General features: G+C 38.7%; 1 protein-coding gene across 7 annotated transcripts in view; it reads right to left on the bottom strand.

Annotated features, from left to right (window-relative positions):
* The window catches only part of Rab3-GEF (Rab3 GDP-GTP exchange factor), a 1,186,669-nt gene that overhangs the window by 589,947 nt on the left and 575,970 nt on the right, over positions 1-20,752 (bottom strand). The window lies entirely within an intron of this gene.

A 20,752-nucleotide genomic window follows, 5' to 3' on the forward strand; every position in this document is an offset into this window, starting at 1 on the left:
CCATCGGCCATCCTCTAATCCAAATCACCAGATTCATATTCATCCCCATTTGATCCAATTTATGTAATAGAGTTCTACGTGAAATCTTGTCAAGAAGCTTGTCAAATAAAAATATATATACATTTAATGAAACTAAAAACTATGTATATTGTAAATAAAATAAAAGTAATAATTATAAAATTATTTGGATCCAAGGCCTTCTAAAATAAAAATATATGTAATTAGCTGCTGCAATAATCCAGGGAATATATAGGAGAATGTAGATAACATGCACTTGCAAATTAGCATGATGAGTACAGACAAGTGATTATTATGGGGGATTTCAACTATGGGGACATAGATTGGGAGGAGGAATGGTAATAGGCAGGGAAGGAAATGGAATTTATATAGCTGAGGCATTACCTGGGGTAACATGTAATGGAGAAGACACAAGGCTCAAATTCTAGCAATATCACTGAGTAGCCATTTCCCTTATACAACTGCACTGTCGCTTAATTATGCCATACAATCCCATGGCTGTGTTCATATTGAGGTTCTGCAATATTTTAAGAACTTCCATTTCTTCAATCTTCCCATTCTCTTATCAGTAAATGTCATCACTTAGATGTGACACTCCTGCAAAATGCTCACTCAATAATTCAACTATTTGGTTTGGTTTGGTTCTGATACCTCACCACCATCAAAACTTTTTCAAGTCATTCCTCATTTTACTTGCCACATAGCAAAAGAACTCCTTAAAGTTACTTTTGGCCTCATCAGCTAGCTTTCTCTCATAATTATCTATGGCCTTCCTTACCATACCAGTCAACCTTCTTCTTGTCTGCACCTTATACTGCTCATAGGCATTCTAATCACCTATTTCTTTATAATCTCTCCACAACCTTTTCTTTTTGTGTATCTCCTACCTGATTTATCCTTCTGACTCTAGGTATATAGTCAAATAATGCTTTCTTCAAACACCCCCTTGACCACCTACCATACACCAAAAATCTCCCCACCCCAAATTCTTATGCCATTGCTCAGCTGAGAGCTGTCTCCTCAGCTTGACATAATCACCTACTTTATAGTTCTACATATATCCCTTATTAATAGAAAATTCCTCATATCTGGCAATCTTCCAAGTCAAAACTACATGATCACTTTCTCCAAGCAGAGGCAGAATAGCTAGATTGGTTAGTGTTAAGTTCTCTCTCAAGCAATGATCAGATCTAGCACTCCTGAGCCTTGTGTCTTCTCCATTACATGTTACCCCAGGTAATGCCTCAGCTGTATAAATTCCCTGCCTATTACCATTCCTCCTCCCAATCTATGTCCCCATAGTTGAAATCCCCCATAATAATCACTTGACCTGTACTCATCATGCAAATTTGCAAGTGCATGTTATCTGCATTCTCCTATATATTCCCTGGATTATAGCAGCAACTAATTACATATTTAATTCTGTTTGCTTCTCTCTCTCTCTCATACCAGATGGCCTCAAATGAACTCCCTCAGAATCCCAGTTCCCCTGATGTACTTTATTCTTTTTGGATTTAATTCCTCTGTTATCATTAGCAAAACTCCTTTCCCCATCCTGTTCCTTCTGTCCTCTCTGAAGACACCCTCCCTTGCATTCTATTTCTATGACCATATCATTCTCAGTCAACCATGTCTCATGAAATGTGTATAACTTTTGGACAAGTTGTGCTAACCAATGCCAAAAGCTCCTCAATCTTATTTCAAATACTTCTGGAATTACTATATATAAACTGCCATACCCCCCCCTAGATTCCACCACCTCCTTTAGACCTTGTGTTACTTAGCCAACTAAAGTTAACCTGAGTTCTAGATTTTGTATCATGTGATCACTCTCCCACTTACTAACTTCTAGGTTGCCTGGACCCCACGCTCACCTGCATCCCCTGTAAACATTCTAGTTTCTCTGACTTTATACTTGTGAACTCTCACTGAACAACACTTTCTCAAGACTCCTGACATCAAACTCACTCAACAAATCCATGCCATTCCTTCTGCAATCTGTGCACTGACTCATCTACCATCATAGCTCATCATCTCAGCTCACTTCACCATGGCAATAGACTCAACTTTTACTTTCTCACTCTTCTTTTACACATGCACTAGCAACTCTTTCATGTCTTCTTGCATACCACAAGTGTGGTATGCAAGAGACACCTGCTAAATCAATGAAAAGCCAAACGGGTATTTTTTTCTGGCGAAGTTGATAAATTAAGGGGATAAAAATCCCTTATTGTTTTTCAGCAAGTATGCGAAACTCTAAGATCGAAAACTATGATCTAAGCGTTTCATGCCGACGAACTATTGGCGAATCCAAGCGTAAGTGACCACTTGGTAGTACCACACCAAGGCAACTTGATGCAAAGGTGGAGTAAGATCCCTCACTATTCTTGATATTTTCTCATAATGTAAAAACACACAGCTCCTATGAGATGTAATACTGCTTTACATTATGAGGAGAGGTCACTACCCAGACCGGTTTCAACCTTTTTTGAGGTCTCATCAGTGAGTAGCTAGACCTAAATGATATCAAAGTTTAAGTGAAAAGAACTTACATACCTTCGTTACACGAATGCCAGAAAGGTGTGCCACCATATTATATTATGGCATATTATAACTAAGATGAAAAGCCAAACGGTACTACCAAGTGGTCACTTATGCTTGGATTCACTGATAGTTCGTCGGCATGAAACGCTTAGATCGTAGTTTTCGATCTTAGAATTTCGCATACTGGCTGAAAACAATAAGGGATTTTTATCCCCTTAATTTACACCTGCTAAATCATTTGTACTAGCCAAAATAAATGTTTTTTTCACCTTAACTCTCTGCATCCTTAATCTTAGCTCCAGGAAAACAATATTTCGTCACACTCGCCTTAGAGACTCCTCATATCAATGAATCACCATACAAAATCCAATCTTTATTTTCAAGCTTGTGCCCTTTAATGCTCTGCTTTCTCTCCCCTTTTTTTGTTTCTGTATCATAGCATCTGCCAAGTGTTTCTCCAGCCACTCAATCTCATGTTTTGTTCTGTGAAAAACCCCACATAAGTGCACTATCCTTTTCATTACAATCTGATCATTCTCTTCATTTTCTACCACATCATTCATACAGTCACTCATACTGCTTGCAACACAAACTATGCCAATCACATTATCATGCAGCTCATCTTTCAAGGCACTGCCTTCACTCTTCTTACTCTCTTCACATTTATACATTTACTCACAAAAACACTTTCTACAAACATGTTCCCCAGTTTCATTCCCTTTCCAACAATCTCTCATTCTGGGAGGGCCATACATTTCACACATGCTGCAGTAAACAAAATCACGCACATTAGAATCACCTGCCATTGTATTGCACATCAGCGCCATGACACATACTACCATGTACAACAAAGAAAATATTAAACCTTCATGCCAGCAGTGTTCCCAGGTGGGCACCCTCCCAAGTACTAACTGGGCACAGATTTGCTTAATTTCAGTGATCAGATGAGAACTAGTGCATCAAAACAATTTGGCTGCAGATAAAAATGTGGAAGGTTGTAATGGTTACATTAAGAAGCTGCATTACCAAGGTGTATAGGAAGGCTAAGCTATTGCCATGATAAAGAAAAGAGTCTAATGTGCCCTAATAAATCAGCATAATCTGAATAAATATGTTTACATAAAACTTTCCAAAATATATGAAACACTTATCATTTGAGATCCAGTTTATGTCAGAGGCCTCCAACAGGTGGGTCCCACCTAGTTAGGACTGTAATCTTTAATCCAAGTATTTCACATTGTTTTGGGTTGACTTTGTGTGTGTGTGTGTGTTGCAAATTTTATGCTATTAAAAATTACATTAGTCATCATTATTATTCAAAATTATTGTCATCGTTTAACTGAAGCTGGAAAGTGATTCCATCAGAAACATATGATTTTTAAGTATCAATAAATATTTTATTGGGTTTATGTCTTATTCACGGTTCTCAATGAAAATCCATGCGAGTTTTCAAAGTTATTTTTAAAATACATAAATGACAATATTCTGTCAACAAAGATCTAATATATACTATTAACTGTACACTTGGACTAGTCATGTGATAATTGGCTACCAGCTGTAGTGATAACTATATACGTGTAGGTGATCGAAACATTTTCCAATTGACATTTTCAGCATTCCTAAAATTACAACTGAAAAACATTATTCAATTAAATAAGACCATTATGTTCTAAGTACTTTATTCATGTCTTAGCCAGAAGTCTAAACTTTTGTGAATTGACCATTGAAGCAAAGGTGCCAACTAAATCAAGTGCCTCAATCTGGTACTGTCTTGTTGGAGAGTCATCCACTTTCAATTGAACAGCATACTATATAGAATTCATGCAGAACCATATATGCTTTTGATAATTGCCGAAATTAGAGGAGAGTAATGATACTGACCTACAACCAGCTCAAATAGATGACACCCAAAAAATTCCATGCATGCACAATGTAGCCTCTCCTTCTCAAACCGACAGGTTACCAGAAGCATAAGTGCTGCTTCACTCAGGGTGATCCACCAATATTGTGTACAGGTATCCCTTTCTTAATGCGGGATTAATGCAGTGAAATTAATTGCGACAATCCCTTTATATACGCAGCAAGTGTTTTAATTAACGTGCCTTTAAATTTACCGCAAAACCATGCAAGCCTCGAGGAGTGTTTCCTGGCCAAGAGAAAGAAAGTTGTCAGCATGATGACATCATTCCTCCCATTAAGCATTAAGCAAGAGTGAGTGTATTACAAGCACCAATTGATCTGTTGTATTTACAAATTACGTTCTTCGTATATTTTACAGCCCATTAATCATGTCGAAGAATAAGAGCACTCCCACAACCAGGTTATTAAGTGAAAAAAAGAGGAGGAAAGTAATTACCTTAGATACAAAACTTGATATAATTAAAAGATTTAAACATGGTGAAAGTAAAAGTAAGATTGTAAGCGAATTTGGTTTTAATGAGTCTACAATACAGACTATTTTATCCAAAGCTGATGAATACTGCGAGCAAGGTAAAGCTGTATCTACATCTGCAAGTATGCAATGCAATGCACACGTAACCGAAGCGCTATAATGGTTGAAATGGAAGATCTGTTGATATTTGGTGGGAAGACTGCAATCAAACGAGAATTCCAATTAGTGTCTATAATATCACGGCCAAAGCTCTAAGCCTCTTTTCAAGACTTAATGAGACTAAATATAAAGAGGACAATTCAAAATTCGCAGCTAACAAAGGCTTGCTTGAAAATTTTAAATCTAGGGCTGGACTAAAGAATGTGAAAATAACAGGTGAAGCTGCAAGTGCTGATGAAGATGATGCATCTACTTTTCCTGGAGAAAATTGAGAGGTAGTGTAAATTGGGTTGTGAGAGATCTGAGATTCATGCTTGAGGTTGTACAAAAGAAAACACAGAGAGGATAGATTATGTGTGTGTTACCCAGGCATGATAATGACGAGCTGAGCAGAAGACCAGTAATAATGAATAGCATAATAGCCAGAATGTGTCAGAAGAGAGGATTGGAATATGTGGATGTTTGGAGGGCAGTCCATGAGTGTGAACTTGAATGAAGTTAATAGTGGTAAAATATATGGTGATTCTATGATTAAGGGTATGGAGAGTGGTATGCATGAGGAGTGCTTGGCTGATGGTACAATAGAAAGAGTGGCTTTAGCAATAAAGAGAGGGCATGAAACAGACAAGATGATAGTTATGGTGGGTACGAATGACCTGAGAGGTAGTATAAATCGGGTAGGAAAAGATTTAAGAACATTATTAGATATTGTGAAGAGGAAAAGTGTCAATGGGAGAATAGTGTGTGTGCTGCCTCGTTTTGACAATTACAAGTTAAGTAGACGAGCAATGATAATGAATGATATGATTGCAAGAATGTGCAGAAAAAGAGGTCTGGAGTTTGTTGATGTTTGGAGTGTGTTTGAAGGAAAAAGGCAGTTGTATGCTAGAGATGGACTGCATCTTAACATGGAAGGACATAAGAGATTGAAGAAGTTATTGTTTTCTGAACAGGTTGAAGTTATTGGGCAGGGAAACTAATATTGAAAAGGTTGAGTGTAAGAGAGAGAAACTTTAGCACTGATTGTGTATTTATTGATCCTTATAGGCAGAATAAATTGCAGAAGAGAGGAGAAAAAAATCGGCATAGGACTACCGTAGTTAGTGACTTATATATCAGTTCTAAAGCCGGTACAAGATCTAGAGGGAATCTGCAATTTTTGTATACCAATGCTAGAAGCATTAGAAATAAGAGAGAAGAATTTTTGGCATTAGTCAGTGAAATCTCACCAAAAGTTGTAGGCATTAGTGAAACTTGGCTGTCAGCAGAAGATGTGGTCACTGGAATTGAATGTGATGGGTACAGTATTTTCAGGGAGGATAGAGAAGATAGAACAGCAGGAGGAGTACTGTTAATGATAGCTGATGTGTTGCAGCCAAAGAAAGTAGTATATCATGATGATAGACATGTGAATGAGAGTTCATTTGAGGCAGTCTGGTGCGAAATAGTGACCAACGCAACCAAATATACAGTTGGATGCTGCTATAGGCCAGGGAGTACAGGGGGAGATATTGAATTCATGCATCAGCAACTTAGTGCAATGAGTGAAGGCTTAGTGATTATTATGGGGGATTTTAATTATGGTGATATCAATTGGAAGGAGGAAATATCACGTAGCAAAAAGGAAATGGAGTTCATACATCTGCTACGAGATAATTACTTGAAACAGCACGTAACTGAAGGGACACGTGGTGTGAGAGTTATTGGTTCAGAGGTTATATGCATAAGTAAGGTGACCTCGTTACCTCCAGTTGGTGAAAGCGATCATGTGGTATTGACTTGGGAGGTTGCAAAATCTGTGGATTTTTCTATTAAGAAGGGGTATGTACGAAACTACAGGTTAGGCAATTATAACAAGCTTCGGAGTGAGCTTGCAGCCATCCCATGGCAGAACATATTACAAGGGAAAGATGTTAGCAGTGCTTGGGATAAAATCAGCGGGTATCTGAGGAAAGCAATATCAGATTGTGTCCCCATGGTCAGGAGGTCAAACAAGGCAGGCATTAGATGGATGAGCAGTAGTATCAAGCTTGAACTACAAAAAAAGAAAATGTTATGGAGAATTTACAAGGAGAAGGGCGATCAGGACACCCATGAGAAGTACAAGGCTCAAGCTAGGAAGGTTACCAGCATAGTAAGAAAAGCTAAATCAGATTATGAGAAGACCTTAGCCAAAGAGATCAAGGGTAATCCCAAAGAGTTCTTCCGCTAGGTGGCAAGTAAGAGGAAGAATGACTTCGGAAGGATAACCTTAGTGGGTGCTGATGGTATTGAGGTGACAAAATCAGATGTAATAGTCGAGTTACTGAGTGATCACTTCTCAAAAGTCTATCACCCAAGTGAGGATATCTCTATACCTATAGCAATACCTAATGTGAGAATCGAAGCTAAAGAATCAGAGGTATTAAATATATTGCGAAACTTAAATGCAAACACTGCGGTAGGCTTAGATGGAATATCAGCTCGGGTGTTGCGTGAATGTGCAAATGAATTGTCAACCTCTCTTACCTGGATATTTAATTTAAGTTTGAACTCTGGTATGGTCCCTAGGGAGTGGAAGTTAGGCAAAGTGGTTCCTTTGCATAAGGGTGGCTCTAAAACTGCAGTATTGAATTACAGACCAATCACCATCTCAGGAGTAGTGGTAAAAGTATTGGAAAAGTTGGTTAAAGACAAAATTCAAGAATGGGTGGATCAGGATATGATACTCTATAGAGGCCAAAATGGTTTTGTTAAAGGTAGATCCTGCCTTAGCAATCTATTAACTATCCATAATAGAATAACATCAGAGTTGGACAAAGGAACTGGCTACACAGTGGTACTTCTGGATTTTGCTAAGGCTTTTGACAGGATACCCCATAGAACACTGTTACGCAAATTGGAGCAGATGGGAATGGATATTAAATTGGTGATATGGATAGGAGAATGGCTCAGGGAGAGATACCATAAGGTGGTGTATGGAGGAGCCGAGTCCAGAATGAGGCAGGTGACCAGTGGTGTGCCTCAGGGCTCTGTGCTTGGGCCAATGTTGTTTAATTTGTATATAAATGATATAGGAAACGGCTTAAAGGGAGATATTCAGTTGTTTGCTGATGATGCAAAGTTGTGTAGTGCAATAAAAAATCAAGCTGATGTTGAAAGTTTGCAGGAGGATTTAAATAAGCTGGTAAAATGGGCAAAAGAAAATGGATGTCAGTTCAATGTGGAAAAGTGTAAAGTCTTGCATTTTGGGATTAAAAGATTACCAGCTGTGTACTACATAGATGGAAAGGTACTCCAAGAGATTGATGAGGCTAGGGACTTAGGGGTATTGGTAGATAAGGAGATGAAGTTCAGAGGACACATTGCTAAGGTGTCCAAGATTGCACATAGGATTACTTGGTTGTTGAGGAACACACTGACATCCAGAGATAAAGAGGTTATTATTCCCCTTTATAAAGCATTGATACTTCCACATTTGGATTACTGTGCTCAGGTCTGGTCACCTGGATTCCTTGGAGATGAGGAGGCTGTGGAGAGGGTTCAGAGAAGAGTGACCAAGTTGGTGAGTGATATAAAAAATGCTCCCTACATTGATAGATTGAGAGCTTGTGGATTGCAGAGATTGGTTGATAGGCGAAGAAGAGTGGATATGATAGAAACATTCAAATTACTAAAAGGTTTTTATAGGATTGATGCAGGGGAAATGTTTCAGCTGTGTGATAGTGATGGAAGAACAAGAGGTCATCTCTGGAAATTAAAGAAGAGTGTGGTTAACAAAGGTGTCAGAACAAGGTTTTTTGCCTGGAGGGTGGTGAATGAGTGGAATTCATTGCCTGACTTTGTTGTGAGCTCTTCATCTGTAAATGAATTCAAGAAGAGATATGACAGATATTGTTTTGCTAGCTTGGGTCTCCCGCGATGAGTCTACTGACTCCATGGAGATACCCGTAATAATAATAATAATAATAATAATTTCAGGACAGAAAGGAACGGTTATGTGAGAGACCACTTACATTTGCATGAGGAAGGACAGACATCTGGAGAGATTGTTATTTTCTGAACGAGTTGTTATGTCAATGCAGGGAAACTAGAATTCCCAGGGTGGATGGTAGAAGGGGGTGGCCTCTTACGGGAATGGGTGCTTGGGGGAAGGGGAAACGATATCAGATAACACTGAGTCCAGAGGAGTCTGGAATGGATAATGATAGGTATAGAAGCAGTGACATTTTTATGCTTTATACTAATGCAAGGAGTATCCTGGTGTATATTGGTGGCACTGATAGCATTAGCCTGGGCAAAGATTAGTAGGATCACTGAGATGTGGTTGACGGAAGACGATATAATAACAATAGAAGTAGCAGGGTACAACATTTTTCGGCAGGACAGGAAGGGAAAACGCGGTGGTGGAGTACCACCACGCTTAAGATAAGTGATGACTTATGTCCTCTAAGATTAGAGGCTTTGGAAGGCATTGACAATAATGGTTTTGAAAGCATATGGTGTGAGGCAGAGGTAGGCAAGACAGGATATTTAGTGGGATGCTGCTACAAGCCAGGGAGCACACAGGGTGGGGAGCAGGAGATATTTAGGCAGTTGAGCTTGGCAAGTGCAAAGAAGAATGATTGTTATTGGAGATTTTAACTACAGCAGTATAAATTGGGAAGAGGAAAATGAATGTAGGGGAGAGAGAGAGAGAGAGAGACCATGTGGTTTTGACTTGGAAGATAAATAGATATGCAGGAGTATCAAAGGGGAACATATGTGGAATTATAAGGCAGGTGATTATAATAGTCTTGGATATCGATTTGGGGCAGTTCCATGGAGGGCTGAATTGGAAGGCCAGGATATCATTAGTACTTGGGAAATTGTGAAGGAATATTTGTTAGCAACAATAGTAAGCTTTATTCCAGAAGTGAAGAAGAGGACACAATTTAGTGTAAAGTGAATGACAAACAATATCAAACAGGAACTACAAGTGAAAAAGAGATTATGGAAGAGATATAAGGAGAAGGGCGGTGAGCAGATGCATGAAGAATATAAGATTCAGGCCAGGAGAGTGACTAATATGGTAAGGAAGGCAAAACTGCAATATGAGAAGAGATTGGCACTAAGATCCAAAGAAAATCTTAAGGAGTTTTTTAGCTATTTGGCCAGTAGGAGGAGAAATGATTGTGAAAGAATAACATTGTGGGATAAAAATGGGAACAGAGTGACTGATGCAGAGGACATAGTGGAATTGTTCGATGCACACTTTATTGGAGTATTTCATCCTGGAGAAGTAAATTTTCATACTAGTACTAGAGGGATAGGGTATGTTCGAGGTTTAGAGATGCAAGAGGAGAGCGTGTTTCAAATACTGAGTACCCTGGATGTCAGTAAAGCTGTGGGACTGGATGGTATTTCATCACAGGTTTTGAGAGAATTTGCTAAAGAACTTACAGCTCCTTTGACCTGGCTTTTCAATGAAAGTCTGGCTACGGGAAAGGTACCCAAGAAATGGAAAGAAGTAAGATAGTACCATTGCATAATGGCGGTAGCAGACTGGATGTGTCTAACTATAGGCCAGTTTGTGTTTCATCAGTAGTTGTTATGGTCTTGGAGAAATTAGTGAGGGATCACATACAGCATTGGACAGATGAGTGTAATGTTATCTGTAAGAGTCAACTTGGTTTTGTTAAAGGCCATGCTTGCTTTAGCAATATGATTGCCTTTTATAATAAAGTGACAGGAGCAGTTGATGAGGGAAAGTCGTATATTTCAATTTTTTTGGATTTTGCAAAGGCATTTGACAGCGTGCCACATGATAAGCTGATATTTAAGTTGCAGCACATGGGTTTAGATGTAATGTTAGTCAACTGGATTTTCAGGATTGGCTGTCTGATAGGTATCAGAGTGTCATGTATGGTGGGGCAACAACAAGGAGGCAAAAGGTTACAAGGGGAGTGCCACGGGCCTCAGTACTGGGACTTGTATCATTTAACCTATATATCAATGACATTGTCAATGGATTGCAGGGGGATATTCAGTTGTTTGAAGATGATGTTAAGCCGGTCAGAGTTATTAGTAATAGTGCAGGTGTGGCAGCCCTGTAAGAGGATTTTAATACACTAGACAGATAGACAAAAGAATTGGGGTACCAGTTTAATGCAGCAAAATGTCAAGTCTTGAAGTTTGGGATACATTGATGGGAGGTTGCATACTCAGTGGAGCTGTACTATACTGGAGCAAGTAGGGGAGTCAAGAGATCTCGTAGTGATGATTGATAGAAAACTGAAATTCAGGGAGCATATTGCAAAGGTGGTGAAGGTAACACAGAGGATTGCTGCAATACTGAGAAGGATGCTGACCTGCAGAGATAAAATAGTTATCGTTCCATTGTATAAGATCCTGATCAGACCACACTTAGACTATTGTTCTTAAATTTGGTCCCCAGGATTTGAAGGGGATAAATGTGGAAAGGGTACAGAGGCAGATAACAAAGATGGCTTCAGGACTGTACAATGTTAGTTATGAGGATTGGCTGAGGGAATGTGAACTGCAGAGTTTGGTAGAGAAGAAGAGGTGATATGAGACTTTTAAACTGTTGAGAGGTAGTTACAGGGTTGACACTGGGAGTTCTTTCACTTGATGGAGCAGCAGGAAGGAGTGATGACAATGGGCCATTCCTGGAAGTTACGAAATCAAGTTGTGAGCAAGAGGGGTGAGGAGTGGTCTCTTTGCATGGATAGCAGTTGAACCATGGAATGCATTGCATGATAGAGTGGTAACAGTCAATGAGTTCAAGGAGTACTATGATACACTTTGTGTTTCCTAGGAAGGAACTCCCATGATGAGTCTTTTGACTTCATGGAGGCCTGCATAATAATAATAATAATGATTATGATTACTGCCAAATTTTCAATGCAGATGAAACTTGCCTCCATTGGAAAAAAATGCCATCTAGAATTTTTAAATCTAAAAAAGAAGCAGCACAGCCTGGATATAAAGTATCAAAAGATCGCTTAACTGTTATGCTTGTAGGGAATGTTAACAGACATTTTAAATCGAAGTTGCTGCTTGCCTATCGAACTCAGAATACCAAGGGCTTTAAAATGATGTAACAAGAACTCTTTATTATCTGTAATTTGGTGGGTGAATCAGAAGGCTTGGGTTACCCAAAGCTTATTCGAAGATTGGTTTAATCTTATTTTTGTCTGGCAGTTGAGGCTTATTGCAAGAGAAATAACTCTTGCAATAAGCTTCAGATAATGCACCTGGTCATCCAAATTCTCTTAATGATCTGTGTGAGAATGTGAAAGTTTTATTTTTTCCACCAAATACGACATCTTTGCTACAATCCATGGACATGGGCATCACTGCAACTTTCAAAGTCTATTTTCTTAAAAAGGCATTCTCAAAGGCAATAGAAACAACAACAGGAGAAAATGCAATTACACTCAAAGAACTTTGAAAACATTTTAACATTAAACGTGCAATTGAAAACATTCGTGACTTCTGGGAGCAAGTGTAGTGTCTTCTAGCTGCATGAGAGCTATTTGGAAAAACCTTTTGCCAGAATACACTAATGACTTAGGTGGTTTTCAAAATCCTGTGAAAAATGTGGTTGAAGAAATCATTGGAATTGGTGAAGACCTTGGTTTGATGGTGTTGATGCAGAAGGTGTTAAAGAATTATTGGATCCAAATTCAAAAGATTTCAGTGAGAATAATCTTCTTGAAATTGAACAACAACACGCATATCAAGACAAAAAAAATGCCATATAGAACTTTTTAATCAAAAAAAGAAGCAGCACAGCCTGGCTATAAAGTATCAAAAGATTGCTTAAACGTTATGCTTGGAGGTAGAATGTGAAGATGTAGTTCCAAAGGACAAAGAGCTGGATGGAATATTTTGCAGTTTAGAATCGCTTAAGCTGTAAGTAATGGATATAGATCCAGATGTTAATCGAAGAATGCTTGTTTTCCAAGGTCTAAAGAGACATTTTGCTTGTTATCGTAGAATTTATGCTGATAAGAAAAAAAACTAAATATGTTCAAATGACTCTTGATAACATTTTTTGATAAAAAATTGCAGTAATTAATGTAGGTACAAGCATTTATTAAACATTTACTTTGCATTAATTTTTTATCTTTCCTAAAAGAGTACCATATAAAACAAATTATTAATACAGTAATTGATCATGGACTAATTGTAATATTTACCATTGATGATTATTATTATTATTATTACATGACACCTCCAGGGAGTCCAAGGACTCATAGAGGGAGGTCTCCTACTCTACAGCTCTCAGTCTTCCCCACTCAATCCACAAACTACAACGAACCACAACTACACTAATGCCAACATCCCAAAACACCACCAATGGTATTTTCACAGATAATCACAAATATCCATGCCCATGGTGGGATTTGAACCCGCAGCCTTTTGGCTGGAGAGCAGAAACGCTAACCACTCAGCCAACCACGCTGGCATTATATTTGATTAACACAATTTTAATATATACAGTAACATCAAGGGATTAATTGTGTTAATCATATCTGTATTTGAATTATTGATGTATAATCAAACATTTCAACAAAGGCAATTATTTATGTCATCGAATATTCTTGAGGATCAGAAAGCAATTCTCTACAGGTATAATTTTGGTATAATTTATTATATTTATGTGGGATCCATAATAGAGTCAGATGACTCACTGGAGGCCCACACTTAAGCATGATGAGGAATACTTGTTTCTAATCAATTTATGAACAATTTAACACTAATCATACCAATCATACCAATTTGGTGAATACATGACACACTTTCCTTTGGAGTACAAATTTGCTTAACACTATTTGTGGACCATTTGGCTTTGACTGCTTATAAGTAGTTGTTCAGAACAAAGGTTGTTTTAAAGAGTTATGTCCCTGACCTTATACTTTTAGAAGATCAAATAGTTTCATTATATATGCACATAAAAACTATTTTGTTTTTTTCTTTACTATTGTTTAAGGCCACTATGGTGCATCATGTACATGTTTAATTACCCATTACAAACAATAAAAAATTATTTAAGCATTAAACAAATTATTCACCAAAACTAGTTCTTCAATTTGATATGCAGAAAATATAGTGAATGAGTGACTGATAATCTTGGACTCCCTGAAGGTGGTCATATAATAATAATAATAATAATAATAATAATATTTCACCATTTTGTCTCATTGCCAGTTTTATATATGAAGAAATTTTGGTATAATTTATTATATTTATGTGGGAACCAATAATAGTCAGATGACTCACTGGAGGGTCACACATTAAGTATCATCTTTCTCTCTCTCTCTCTCTCTCTCTCTCTTCTCTTCTTAAATCATCTGCTGATAGAGCACTCACTATTTCTTCTGGCAACTCAACCCACTCATTCACCACACCTCAAGAATCTGGGCTTTATGTCCTTACTAACCAACACTGTCACATAACTTCCATGCTGATCCCTTCTTGTCAAATATTCACAAATTGTACACCTATCTCTTCAGAACACATTCCAAGTATCTCAGTGTTGATTAGATGATGACCAGAAAGTAGTAATGTAGTGTTAGAAAAGAGCTCCAGAAAAGATAAATGCTATTTTGAGTAATTCTTCTTTCACTATGCCTTATCCCGTGTTAAACGGGGTCGGCGTTCCCATCTTTAATCTTCTTCTTCCCGATTTACGGTCCAGGGCATCTTCCCGACTCCATCCTTTCTCCCTAAGATCCTCTGCCACCTTATCCCTCCATCTGAGTTTGGGCCTGCCTCTTTTCCTCCTTCCCTCCACCTCCATATGCTTCACTCGTTTACCAACATACTCTTTACTCCTTCTCTCTACATGGCCGAACCACCTCAGCCTGCTTTCTTGTACCTTCTTACCAATCGGTCCCACCTTGATCATCCCTCTGATGTAGTTCATTTCTTATCCTGTCCTTCTTTGTCACACCACTCATCCATCTCAACATCCGCATCTCTGCTACCTTCATCTTCCTCTCCTGTGCCTTTGTTATAGGCCACGTCTCCGCACCTTGGAGCATCGCCAGCCTCACCACCATCTTATACAGCTTTCCTTTCATCTTACAACTCACTCACTTGTCGCACAGGGCCCCCACTCATCTTCCTCCAGTTCATCCAGCCGCATGGTATTCGGTGTTGTATTTCCTCATCCAGGTCACCATTCCTCTCGACGACTGACCCAAGGTACTTGAATTTCTTTCCTGGAGTCATAGGATCATATCCTCGTCACTCCCCGTTGACATATATTCGGTCTTTACCCAGTTAATTTTCATGCCTCTCTCCTCCAATACCTTTCTCCACTCTTCCAGGGTCTTTTCAAGCTTCTCTCAGGATGATTCGCAGAGAACAATATCATCGGCAAACATCGTGCTCCCTGGCACCTCCTTCTTGACATCCTCCACTAGTACATCCATGACCAGATCAAAGAGGTAGGGGCTCAGAGTTGATCCCTGATGGAGCCCTACGACAATGGGGAACCCCCTCTGTCATGCCGACACTAGACCTGACCTGAGTTTTCGCTCCCTCATGCATCTCCTTCACAACCTCACATAATTTTCCGACATCCCCTTCTTCCTCATACACCTCCATACCTCCTGTCTGGCCACTCTGTTGTACGCCTTTTCCAGGTCTATAAACACCATGTGTAGTGCCGCCTGCATCTCCCTATATTTCTCCATCAATCACCTTAGCGCAAATATTGCATCCATTGTCCCTCTTCCTGGCATAAATCCAAACTGTTCCTCACCAATTTTTGTTTCCCGCCGTATCCTTCCTTCAATTACTCTTCCCACATCTTCAACTTGTGTGACATCAGCTTGATCCCTCTATAGTTGCCACAATCTTGAACATATCCTTTTCCTTGTAGATTGGGATGAGAATGCTTTTCCTCCATTCCTCTGGTATCTTTTCCTGTTGGGCTATTTTCCTCATCAGATCCCATAACATGTCTACACCCTCGCTACCCAAGCTTCTCCAGGTATCTGGTCCTCCCCCACAGCCTTTCCATTCTTCATTTTTCTCAGTGCCCAATACACTTCCTCTCTGCTTATGTCCTGCACTGATTCTTCGTTTGCCTCTCCATCCTCACACCTTTCTCTTGGATTCTCCTCATTTAGTAGATTACGAAAATATTCTTCTCATCTTCATCTGATTTTGTCCTCCTCTTGTAGTACTACTCCTGTGACATCCTTTATCTGCTTAACTGATGTTATGTCTTTTGAGGCCTTATCTCTAGCTTTTGCTATTCTCGACAACTTAGCTTCACCACCATTTCTCTCTCCGGTACTTCATAAACCTCTTCACCTGCCCTCGCCCTATTTTTAGTAATAATTGACGATATTGCTTGAATTTTGGTATAGTATTGTTTATTCTTGATAACTCTGTTTGTGTGATTTTTGACCTTGGGAAATCGTTACTGACTTTATTAATTGAAATTTTGAATCTGGTTTTGAAACACAGGTATCAACTGGTGAGACTAGGTGAGCATTGTGAAAATCAAGTGTCGTTAACGGAATAGACTTTTCAAAAATGGCTCAATGTTGTGAGAAAGAAGTATACGTGGCAAGATATGAGTCGTGTTTGTGAAAAGACTGAACAGGAGACAAGAGAAAGTGTGATTTGTAAGAAGTGCGACATTTTATCATACTACGAGAACATGAATGCAAAACAGACTGAAAAAATGAAAGATAGTGTAAATAAAAGAAATAGAAAGGGAATGAATAACAGTGAAACTAAGGGATAAAAGAATGCAAGAATATAGAAGCAAAAGTAAGTGATAAGGGAGTAAAGGGAAGTATAAATAAGGAAACGAAAGTAAGGTACAGCAGAACGAGAGGTAGCAAGACTATAGGAGTGACAGAGAGTGAAATTGTGGCATTTCAAAATCTAATGAGACAGTTACTCAAAATGAAAAATGAAATGAGTAACATTGGAGCAATACTAGATGATGAATGGAAACAAGTGAAAGTGTGCAAAAAAAAAATAGAATGAAAGAAAAAAGGGTAAAAGAGGTGATGAGTGATTCCATTGTAAGAGGATTAGTTAATGAGAATCCATAAGGCCTGCTATCCAGGAAGGAGAATGAGTAAGATAATTCATGCTTTGGACATTAGGAGGAAACAAGTAAGAGAATCAGTGGTGGTTGTGAAGATAAATGATTTAAGTGGACATAAGGAGAACATAAGTGTGAACACCAGCAAGTTATTGAGGAGAGTTAAAGATAACAGTATAGTGGAAAACAGTGTCAGCATATTGGCCGAGGTATGACAATGATGAGTTGAGATGGAGAGCCTGAATCATGAATGGTACGCTAACGGAGCTGTTTGTAAGGAGAAGTTAATACAGTTTGTGGATGTATGGCATGTGTTTGAAGGAAGAATGGAATTATACAGACGTGATGAATTGCAGATACTCCTGTTGCCTATTTTCATGCCATGGTGAAGGATGGCAGACTTGGTATCCCTTCCCTCAGCTGGCTTACCCCACGCCTCCATTATAATAGAATTAAGAAATTAGAAATATCCAATTCTCAAATTTGCAGAGATGCATTTCATTGTCCTATTATCAAGGAAGATCTCTGACATACTACAGGGTGGATCAAGTATCGAGGTCAACTAATAGAGATTGCATCAGCAGAGCATAAGAAATGGGCTACTCAACTATATAGCTCTGTTGATGGTGCATCAACAGAGCTATGGATCTAATCTAGTACCTCCCAGCATCACTGGGTACAGGAGAGTACTAGACTCCTACCTGGTTACAAATTTATTGACTTATTCAGGGCTACGATCAATGCCCTGCCCACGAGGCCCCACACAACCCCCAGCCATAGAGGTGACATAAGTTATAGGGTAGGTTGCCGCTACAGTGAAACCCTTTCTCATATTTGCTCAATGTTCTTTTCAAACTCATGGTATTCGGATGAAGCAGCATGATGCCGTGGTCTCCATATTAAATAATCAGTTGAAAACCAAAGGTTGGGAGACTATGACATAACTGCACTATAGGACTACAGCTGGTATCAGAAAGCCCGATTTAATTGCAAAGAAGGGTGAAAGAGTTTGGGTTATTGATGCACAGATAGTGGGTACTGGGCATCCACTTATTGTCAGTCATAGGAACAAGGTCTCATATTATGGACAGAATATAGATCTTGCTTGACAGATTGAAGAGGAGTTTGGGGCAGCTCTCATTGCACCATACACCACGAAGTGGTGTATGGTGCAATGAGAGTTACAAAGACCTGACTTCTGTAGGCATTACTTCAGCAGACATTAAAATCTTGTCCCTTAGAGTTTTGCAGGGCACAATGGTGGCTTGGCGTCATCACCAACAAATGACTTCCAGAATACCTCATACCAGTGTGGGATAGATTTTGATGTATTTTGGCTTCAGCCTTTCTGACCTATTGGGGCAAAGGCATCGCCCTTTGCTCTGGTAGACCACGGTATGTAGCACTGCATTTCAGTGCTAAGATTTTTAAAATAAAAAATAAATAAATAAAATGGTAAGCAGTGATAAAGGTGATTGGGTAATGGTAAGTGTTGTGGAGAAATCACAACCAACGATTAGCTTGGGTTGGAATGGTTAGAGACTGAAAAGTGAACTGCTGTGTTTATTTACAAATGCCAGGAGTTTCAGAAATAAGTGAGATGAAATGATTTCGCTGAGCTTATTGAATCCCAAAATTATTGGAATAAGAGAAATATGGTTGAATGAAGATAATATTCTAATGGGAATAGAAATGGAAGGGTATAGTGATTTTTGCACGGATAGGAAGGACAATGATGGGGGGGGGGGGGGAATGTGCTTATGAAAGAGGCAAAGAGTAGCAATGGTTTTGAGGCAGTGTGGCATGAGATGAAGATTGACAGGATATTTAGTTGGATGATGCTATAGGCCAGGGAATACGGAGGGTGGTGATGATTAAGAAATGCATAAACAACGTGGATTAGTGAACAGAGGTAATATTATGGACAATTTTAATTATGGCAATATAGATTGGAATGAAGAGATAGCATTTGGAAATAAGGAAAATGTACTTGTTGAGTACTTCAGAGACAACTATCTCAGACAGAATGTAAGGGTTCATACAAGTTTTAGATCTGATCTTTTCATCAGATGATATACTTGTGAGGTGGGAGGTTGCACTTTCCTCCAGTTGGTGAGAGTGATCATGAAGTGATAAGCTGGACTGTGACTAGCCATAATGATCAATTTATAAGGATGTTTCATCCACATCAGGGTGAAATCACGAGAAACTTAAGTTTCTCGTGATTTCATGAGAAAACAAACATAGGAGAGGATGGCTTAATTGTGAGTGAGCAGGAGGTATTTGAGGAAATAAATAACCTTGATGTCAATAAGGCGATAGGATTTGATGACATGTTACCAAGCACCTTAAGTGAATGTTCCAGGGCATAGGCAGTAGCATTGACATGTCTGTTTAATAAGAGTCTTACAACAGCAACAGCAGAAGTTCCAATGGAGTGGAAAGAAGGAAAAACTCTTCCACTGAATAAAGGTAGTGATAAGGCTGTGACTATAAATTATAGGCAATCTATATATCTGGAGTTGAGGTGAAAGTACTAGAAAGGGGAGAAGTAGGATACAGAAATGGGTTGAAAACAGCAGTATTCTCTGTGGTTATCAGCATGGGTTTGTAAGGGAGACCATGTTTTACTAACTTACTTATGTACTATAACAAAAAGACAAATGTCTTGGACAAGAACATGCATATCCAGTAGTATACTTAGATTTTCAAAAGCTTTTGATAGACTGCCACATGACAAGCTGTTTAATAAATTGAAATGGATGGCATTGGATAACAGATTCCTGAGTTGTAACAGTGACTGGTTATCAGATAGGTATCAGAAAGTTGTATATGGGGGTGCAGTATCACAAAAGAGAAATGTCACTAGGAGTGTTGCAGCAGCTTTGGGATCATTGCTGTTCAATTTGTATGTTAATGATATTGGGATGGGTTAAACTGGTGATAAGCAGCTGTTTGCAGTTAGATGCTAATAATAATAATAATTATTATATTAATAATATTATATTCAATTTGTAATCTTACAATCATTTGGAACATTAATCTGTATTTTATTAAGGTATATTTATTATTATTATTACACCCTCCATGGAGTCAACAGACTCATCGTTGGAGGTTCATTCAACAACATATTTATCATATAGAATCTTAAAGTCCTTAACACTCGTTGCATTAACAACACATTCTGGCAATGCATTCCATTCACTGACAATTCTCCATGTAAAAAATCTACTCCTCACACCCTTCTTCACCACACTTTTACGTAACTTCCAGAATGATCTCTGGTTCTTCCCCTCTCACCTTCTACTCTTTTTATAATCCCCTTTGGATTAATTTGATAAAATCCTCTCATTAACTTATACATCTCTGTCATATCACATCTCTTCCTCCTATCCACCAAATTCTGCAATCCACATCTCTTCAATCTCTCTCCATAGCAAGTATTCCAAACTCCTGATATTGTCTTAATCATTCATCTCTGGACCCCTCTCCAATGTCTCCACATCACACTGAAAACCAGGTGACCAGATCTGAGCATAATAGTCCAAGTGTGGTCTGACCACTTCCTTATCCTCGAT

This window comes from Typopeltis vanoorti, chromosome 6, assembly GCF_054136105.1.
Source record: "Typopeltis vanoorti isolate ZY-2024b chromosome 6, IOZ_Tvanoo_1.0, whole genome shotgun sequence".
In the NCBI taxonomy this organism is placed as follows: Eukaryota; Metazoa; Arthropoda; class Arachnida; order Uropygi; family Thelyphonidae; genus Typopeltis; species Typopeltis vanoorti.